Raw genomic sequence first — 9,084 nt, forward strand, 5'->3', positions numbered from 1 at the left:
GGTAGCATGAAAAAGTTAGGGGAAGAACAGGAGGGGTGTAACTGGAGGGGATCTGCTGCAATGAACACATGTGTTCCTGACTTTCGTAGGGCCTTAGGAAGCAAATCCTACCCAAGCCAAAGAGAAGGCCAAAATAACTTTCAATGCATAAATGCATTTGGATGAACAAAGGGTCACCAGTAAGTGTCTTCATTACTCACCGCACTTTGCTCGGTTTTGGTCTAGACTTGGTGGGTCTAGAGGTGGTCATCAGAAGTTTGATTTCCCAGCCTCGGGTTTGGCTTCCAGGTGCACAGGCGCTGTGGCTGCAGATACAGGTCTGGTTTGGGGCAGGAGCTGTAACTCTGTTGTTTCGGATGAAGAATGAAGAAAACACTGATGCAGCAGGTCTCAGGGCAATGGAATAAACATGTAAAAACCACATTCAGTGACTGTCACTGTTGTACAGTGACGCAGTGGCACCCAGCTCTCGTGATATGATGCAGCCTCCTATCTCATGACCCAAAGATGCTGGGACAATGAAATTTGGTAGAAGGGTAAGTTGTTAAATAAGCTGGGATTGCCAAAGTCTTGGGTCGAACCTCAATATTTCAATGCACCTGCACGGCAACCAAGGATTAAGCTGGGCAGTCCACTGGATGGCCTATGTTCCCACCACTCCAAAGGTTTGAAGCATCTTCGCAGGTCTTCTGAGACGAAGCGCGGGGCAGGGCTCCATCGGGACAGCAACGGGATTTGTATGCCAGCCCTCTTCAGTGCATCTCAGGATCGTCCTTCATTTTGCTCTGCTCTTCAGGATACTTAGTTCCATCTGAATGTGGGTTTTAACCTGTTTCTGATCTGCTGGAATGCATGCAGGACCCCTCCTCTTGTACCAAGAGTGTAGATTGGCAACAGACAGTCCTTATCCACTTCCTGGGACATGTGACCTGGGAGGACCCACTAATGTCCATGCCCATGCAATTGCATGCCCATATAAGGAAATCCCAGCCCTGGGAGGACAGAGGGAAGGACAAGGGGCAAAATGTCCCAAGGAACAGACAAGAGGCCTCGTGGCATGGCCATTTTACCCACTAGCCACAGTCATGAGCCAAATGCGATAAACGCTGTAAGGTTCACTCAAAAGTTAAACAAATATAAGAAAAAGCTACTACAAGGTACAAAAATTAATTAGAGCGTGTCCAGGGTCAGACTGCATTGCACGGTACTGTAAGGTACTTTGCTCAATGATAAATGTTACCCACAAGTGGCAACAAAGTCAAAAGAATAAGACAAATAAAGTTTCTCTGTACTGAAAACCTGAAGGACGTATCTGTTTCCCCATAACAAGGAGCTAAAGCCCAATGGAGTGCAACTGAAGGCTGTCCTCCACTGTAAAAAGTCTGGTTAGGCTACAAAAACAAATGCAAAATGTTTAGGGGTTAATTGACTATGGAGCAAATGTTGCTTCAAGAGAAATATTTTCTAACACTATCCACAAGGTGGTAATTAATTATTTCTAGTAATTCAAGGTTGATTATGAGTGCTGACAGTTTGAACCTGAATATGTGTGTGCGTATATATGGTCACTACACAACACAATCCTTCTCTTCATCTTCTCCTCATACCAGAAACCGCTTTCATGTACCAAGATCTTCCTACTCCACTTGAATTCAGGAAAGCTCTAAATACACAATCATTCTGTATCTCCTATCCTAAACTGGATTGATGAAAGATGTGTTTTTTCCTTGTGGTGCGACTTTAGCACGGTAGACTTTATGGATGACTTGAGCAAAAATGTATACATTTGTTGCTGGAAATCTAAAATAGCAATTGATGTATTACCAAATGTTGTGCTGTACACTGGAGATGTGATCAAATTAGTGTCTTCTCCACAAAACCTTACTGCCAGATAATCATGTAGATTGATCACTTCCAGTTGTTTTATTAGTCCCCTTAAATTATTGTTTTGTCATTCATTAGTTTGCCCATGACCATAATCGTTGATTTATCAGAATTGATTTGAAGATGGTGGTTATTACAAAAAACTTCAAACTCTATTAATAATAAACCAAGGAACTTTCCAGTTTAGCAATATGTAGTTTTATTAAAAGAGTTTTATTGCTTTGCATGGGTCACTAAGTGTGCAACTGTGACGGGTAACTTATCCCAGTTGATAGCTACTTTTGTCCAGCTGATGGGCAGTTTTTAATTGATATTTGCACCAATTTACCTGGGTAAAAATGGAATTCAACTGCGTGATCAGTGCAGAAACTACTTATACATTGAAGTGACAAGTGCAAAAGCCACATTTTGTATTTTTTGATCTATGAAAAAAATATTGGTGCAAAATTGGCCAACACTGGTGCAAAATTGCCCATTATCAGTGTACTGTATGATATGAATGATACGTTATTTATAATGCTCCTGTACACAAGTTTGTCTAGGTGTGACAAGGCAAGGAAGGGGAGGGCAAAGGAGAGCAAAATCAACAATCATTCTAGGCCTTGTGTCATTCAGATCATGCAAGTGCAAGGGAGAGGGAGAGAAGTGCCAGGGGGTGGTAAAGGGAGAGTGCAATAAGCAAAGCTCAAGTAAGTGCTGCCATAGTGGCCGGTTCTAAGTATGTGCAAGGAGGCAGGGGACTGTAGGGTTGCAGATACAGTCCCTAGTGCGCGTTAGGCCTGGAGGCAGTGCATGGGATTACTGGTTGTGAAGAAGCCTAGTCCCCATAAGGTTCAGAGGGAGACCAGTTAACCAGTTTAGTGTAGCAGACAAGAACATCAGCAGGAGAGAGAGAGAAAGTGGGAGCGAAAATGAAGGTCTTGAGTTGCTTCTGGAACCTGAGGTGGTCTTGATCAAGTTTGAGAGAGGCAGCGCAGCTGTTCCAGGCGAGGTGCCAGCCGAGGAGAGAGATATGCCCCCCACTCTCTGACCAGAGAAGCGTCTGACCCTCAGAGAGTTGGAGGTGGATGAGTGAAGGGCTTGAGAAGGAAAGTGCTTAGGAAGAGAGAGTTGGATGTAGTGTGGTCCCCGGCCCCAGAAAGTCTTGTGGACAATGCAGAAGACCTTGAACTTGATCCTTACAGCCACCGGGAGTCAGTGGAGAGCTTTCAGAGCTGGAGAGATATGATCACTAGGCTTGAGGGCAGGGACATGTCTCACGATCCAGGTCTAGATTAGTTGCAGAGGGCAAAGAGTAGAGGCAGGCAGATTTAAAAAGAAACTGTTGCAGTAGTCCAGCCAAGAGAGAACCAGGGCTCTCGAGACAGTAAGCTTCTGGGGAAAAGTGAAAAAAGAAAGAATACCTCTGAGGAAGTGCAGTTGGTAGTGGGACTTCTTAGAGAGGTCTGTGATGTGAGGAGAGAAGGAGAGGGTGGAGTCAAATATAACACCAAGGTGTTTTGCTTCGCAGGAAGGCATAGGTAGAGGGTCCAAGGAGGTTGGTCGGAGTGAAAAAGGGAAAGCGGGAGCAGAGGTCCCAACGAGAAGGATCTAAGTCTTACTGGCATTCAGGCAGAGATTATTAGACGCACACCATTACCAAATCGCGGATAGACGATCAGGAATGAACTAGAGAGGAGAGGACACTGAGGGGAGCCTGAAGGAGAACTGAGGGTCATCCGCATTACACTGAAAGTTAGGAGAGAAGGTAGAGATGAGATGGACCCAAGGTGCCAAGTAAAGGTTGAAGAGCCAGGTTGAGAGGTTTGAGCCCTGGGGAATACCACATGTGGAGAGAGAGGTGGTGGAGAATAAGGATTCTAGTTGTATCTGGGAGGTTCGATCAGAGAGGAAGGAGGTCAACCAGGCTAAGGCCTGGTCCGTGATGCCCAGGAAGTCACAGAGAGGATTGATCAGGATTGCATGGTCGACGATGTCGAAAGCAGAGGAAAGATCAAGGAGGATGAGGACAGAAGGAAGGTTACAGGAGAGATTTGAGAGCAGGTTTTCACGGGTGTTCAGGAGAGCAGATTCTGTGCTTCTGGCTGCTTAAAAGCCAGACTGATGGTCATGGAGACAACCATCAGATTTGTTATGGAGAGTAAGCTAGGAGATGGTCAACTTTTCCAGCGGTTTTCCCAGGAAAGGGGTGATAGAGATTGGGCGGTAGTTTGCCGCAGAGGAAGGATTAGCAGAAGGCTTCTTCAGGAGATGGTGCAAAAGGGAGTGCTTAGGGGGAGGGGAAACTTCAAGTGGCAAAAGAGTGATTGCAGGAATTGGCCAATGCTGGAGCAAGGGTGTCAATTAGGTCCTTGATGGTTCTGGAGGAGCATAGATCGGACTTGCCTAGAAACATCGTCAGGAGTGAACACAGGGAAAGTGGAGAACGGAAGAGGAGAGGGGGAGGCGGCTGCAGAGAGGTAGAGGCAGAGAAAGAGGAGAGAGAGGAGAGTATGACATGAGTTTAGTGGTGAGGTGAGAAGCCAGTGCCATGCAGATGGCCTGGGAGGGAACAGGAGAGGTGGAGACTGCAGCAAGATTGGCCAGCGAATTGCATATTTGAAGATTTTGGCCATGTTGTTAGAGGCCGCAGAGACATTTGGATGTAGGCTCTCTTCTTGGACAGGACAGAGAGTCTGTATTGCCTTTGGAGCAGGCGACAGGCCAGTTTGTCAGAGGATGTCCCTGATGCCCTCCACTTTTTCTTGGCCACCCAACACTTGCATTTGAAGGTGGCGAGGCCGGATTCATACCAAGATTTGCACTTGGCTGTGGGCTTCAAACGGATCCTCATGACAGGGGCAAGGAGATCAAGAGTGTTAGTGATAGAGATATGCAGGTTAGAGAGGTCTGTTTCAAAATGTGAGTCAACCGCAGGCGTAGGAGGAGGCAAGAAAGTAGCGGCAAAAGCCTCCATTGACGTACATTTTATGAGTCAGATGGCTGAGAAGGTGGGTGGTAATGCTGGGGTCAACTTCTTATGGGGGACAGAGAGAATAAGGTGGGAAGAGAGGGGAAATAGGTCAGTCCAAGAGAGAGGAGTGGTGAAAGTGTTTGAGAAGGCGATGTCAGGGGAGATGACAACATACAGGGTGTGCCTGGAAGAGTGTGTCGAGCCAGAAGGCAGAATAGAGAGAGCGAGTCTCAGCGATTGCAAAAGAGTCCTGAGGAGGTGTTAGAAGCACCCAGATGGATGTTGAGGTCTCCAAGGAGGAGATGATGAGAGGTAGAGGCAAAGAGAGAGGAGGAGAGGTTGGCCCACGCAGAGAGGAAGAGGGCAACCTGGCCAGGTGGCCTGTCAATGGTGGCCACAGGAAGAGAGAGGCCAGGAGAAATAGAGAGCCTGCAGACCAGGCATTTAAAGGCAGAGTTGGTCTGCGTAGGAATGACAGAAGCAGGGATTCACTCCGGAAAGATCAGATCTACTCCACCACCTAGGCAGTTGTTTCGGCCACAGGAAGAGAGAGGGCAGGAGAGATAGAGAGCCTGCAGACCAGGCATTTAAAGGCAGAGTTGGCCTGCGTAGGAATGACAGAAGCAGGGATTCACTCCGGAAAGATCAGGTCTACTCCACCACCTGGGCAGTTGTTTCTAGGTTCATATGGTACCTTGTAACCATTGAGGAGGAGATTGTCAAAGCTCATGACAGAGCTGACCATGAACCATGTCTCAGTGAGACAGAGGATATCCAGATCAAGTTGTTCGAGGAGTCAGTAGATGTTGAAGGAGTGTTTGAAAGCAGAGCTAGAGTTGAGAGTAGTGATGTGGAGCAGATTGCCATATTTGAGAGACTGGCAAGAGGTGTGCCCTGCGGAGTTAGTAGAGCAGCCCGAGAGTGGGCAGAGGAGAATGAAGGAGATGGCAGAGTAGACAGACATGCTGGAGAGGGTACAAGAGGGGTGGTGGAGGATAAGGTGGCATAGTGGCCAGAGACGATTAGGAGCATGCCAGGGAGGGGGCAGAGGAGTCAGAAGGGTGCAGGAAGGAGTAGCAGGAGAAGGAAGGAAGTTGATAAGATGTGGAAAACATCTATCAAATAGGAGGAGATTGGGCTTATGGGCCTGGACCACGATGGTGCCATTCAGATAGACATTAACAGTGGTCTTGGAGGAGTGGAAGGGGGCCACAAGGACCTCCCACTGAGTTCCACCATTAATGGGAGAGGAGGAAAAAGGGGAGAGAACAGAGACCATATAGGGTTCCATAGGCCTGGCGAGGGAACGACAAAGAGGATGTTGGTAAGGGTCTGTCTGGAGAAAGTGCTGGTGTAGGTATCAGTGATAGGGAGGCCTACGTTGGAGACAAGGATGTCCCTTTTGAACCTCTTCCTACCAGACTTAGTGAGAGGGATAGGATAGGAGATAGAGTAGCAGTTAGAGAAGATGGGAGTAACGGCGAGCACCATAGATGGTGCGAATGAGGTAGGGGTGAGGATATGGGCTTTGAGGGAAGAGAGAGAGACGCACAGCCCTTGGCGTATAACACGGGATGTGCGGTAGGGAGGGGGGGCAGGGTTACAAAGGAAGACACAGGGTAGAACAAGTAACACACAACAGTGTACGGCACGTCCTGTGGTGGATCTAGGGTTGTAGGGACATTAAAGAGATCCAGTAACAGTGCCACAGTTAGGAGAATGCAAAGCACCCAACTTCAGCTTTCCTAGAAGTGGGAAAAAATATTAACTTTTTCAAACACAGCACAATGCAAAACACCCAGATTCCACTTTCCTAGAAGGGGGTTGGGGGAAGGCTCACTTTTTTAAACACAGCATAATGCAAAACACCCAGGTTCAACTGACGTTGGAAGTTGCAGCTGGTTGACGGCTGCAGGCTACATGCTACCGGGACAGACACCGGAAGACACCACTGGAGCTGTCCTTAGCCTCTGATCCTTGGCCGAGGGGGCTACCATGGGAGGGGCTGTCTAGGGTGGTACCCTAAAAGGGGCCGGTGTCCAAAGTACAGTGGGAGGGAGGAGGAATGCAAGGGGAACCACGGAGCAAAGGGACTGTGAGAGGAGGAGCGGGGACACACACGCTGCAGCGCGGAAAGTGAACTTTTCCTTTTTTTTCCAAATACCTTGCCTGCAGCACCAGCCTCATCCAAGCACCGATGATGACAAATGGTGCTGGGGGCTACAAGGTATGGAGACCGCCAGATGCCAAACGGGCTGGCGGCCAATCAAAGCACAGTGGGAGGGAGGAGGGATGCAAGGGGAACCGTGGAGCAAAGGGACAGGGGGAGCGTGGACACACATGCTGCAGCGCAGAAAAGTGAACCTTTCCTTTTTTTCAAATACCTTGTCTGCAGCAACAGCCTTACCCCAGCACTGACAGTGACAAATGGTGCTGAGGGCTACAAGGTCTGCAGACCACTAAAAGGCAAATGGGCCGGCAGCCAATAAAAGCACAGTGGGAGGGAGGAGAGACGCGAGGGGAAACATAGAGCAAAAGGACTGATGGGGTTGGGGAGCGGGGACACAGCCGCTGCAGCTGCAAAGGTTTGCTTTCAAATCAGCTCCCAAAGACCTGCAATCAGTTGTGCACCTGCGTGGACAGCATATTGATATTTTAGCAAATTTCAGGGCATGTTCCCTTGCCCTTAGTTGATTGTCTATGTAAATAGTCATGCACTCACTCTCTGGATAGTCACCCGCTCTTCAATCCTTCTGTTTTACTAGTTTAGAGTTTGTGGTCAGCGCTAATACATCCCAGGATATACCACTCTGAAAATAAAGGAAAATGTAATATTCCCCTTCCTTTTTATCAACATCTAAAGAGCAAGTTTGCTGAATAAGTATTTCCTGCATTTGTCATTAAAATTGATGTTGCTCTTTACTGTCCGCTGAGTCCTTATTCGAACAGTAGCTGTCAGCACTGTAGTAGAATCTAGGGCATTGACCAAAAACTTCCCTTGGTGGAAAAATTACTGTTCTCCACTCTTTTCCAAAATATGGGTGGGCGAGATGTATGATATTATTTTAGGAGCAGTTGAAACTTTCATCTGTTGTACATTTCTTTCTGCTATCTCAGGATATGTTTTGGCAGCCATCTATGCTGAGTTCAGTTGTATGTATCCCTACTTTGGCGTGCTTCCGCCAAGTTATGCATGAAAAGTAGACACATTTTATTGAATTTTGGTGGACATATTAGTAATTTAGTCTGGCCTACTGCAAATGCTTACCTGTCTAAAACAGTATTTTTTTTCTCACATTGGAAGTCCATTGGCAACCAGATACACTGTATGTCGAACAAGCGATATTACTCAGGAGTATGCCGAATGGCAATTTTGCAGATTATTTTTTAACACAACAATATAGATGGTAAATTTGGGTAAGGTATATGAAAAAGGGGGATGAGGGGTGAAAGGGTAGGGTGTGGGGAGATCCCCCTGATTTTTGTGGTAAAAAGATATTGTAAAATCAGCCCAAAAAATAGGCAAAAGAGTAGGCAAACATGCTACTCTGCAAACAAATGTGAAGAATGTTCACAATTTCCAGAGTTCCGAATTTTGGTAGAGGGAGTTTTAGAAAAAGGCGTGTGGGAGGCAAATTCTCCTGAGCTAAAATAGTTCCCACTGAAGTTGGCCTTTGAGTTTACTCCAATCATTTTTGGATTAAGGGTTTTAAAAACAGGAGTGGTAGTGAACAAATGGTCTAGGCTTCATAACCATAGTGAGTTCCTGAGAAGTAGAAGGAGAACCCTTTTCTCTCCATGTAAAATATTGACAAGAGGGCACGCACCCTGGTACTGGTCTTAGACCTGCCTCCTTTTGAGAGGCGTTGATGTAAACTTAATATAAATTTGATATAAAAAAGATACCAAACATGTTTTTTATTGAATGTATATCAAATGTATATTTTTATATGAAGTGTGTATAATTTATATCAGTTTTGATATAAGTGAATATACATTTTATAGAAAATCTATATAAGATGGGATCAGTGGGCGATGTTATTGCTTGGTCGAGTGCTGAGAGCGAAGTGAGCTCTGAAAACGGGGACTGTGAATCCAGGGTTTTGCAGAGTGACACAATGATGATGTCACAGAGGTGTTCCGCTCACTGCGATAGGAAACAAAAATTATAACATTTCAGATATCTTTTTATTTTAAAAATGTACATACACATTAATATACACATTCATATTTTTTATATAAAGATG

The sequence above is a fragment of the Ambystoma mexicanum genome, chromosome 4q (assembly GCF_040938575.1).
Source record: "Ambystoma mexicanum isolate Mex_15411 chromosome 4q, UKY_AmexF1_1, whole genome shotgun sequence".
NCBI classification, from domain to species: domain Eukaryota; kingdom Metazoa; phylum Chordata; class Amphibia; order Caudata; family Ambystomatidae; genus Ambystoma; species Ambystoma mexicanum.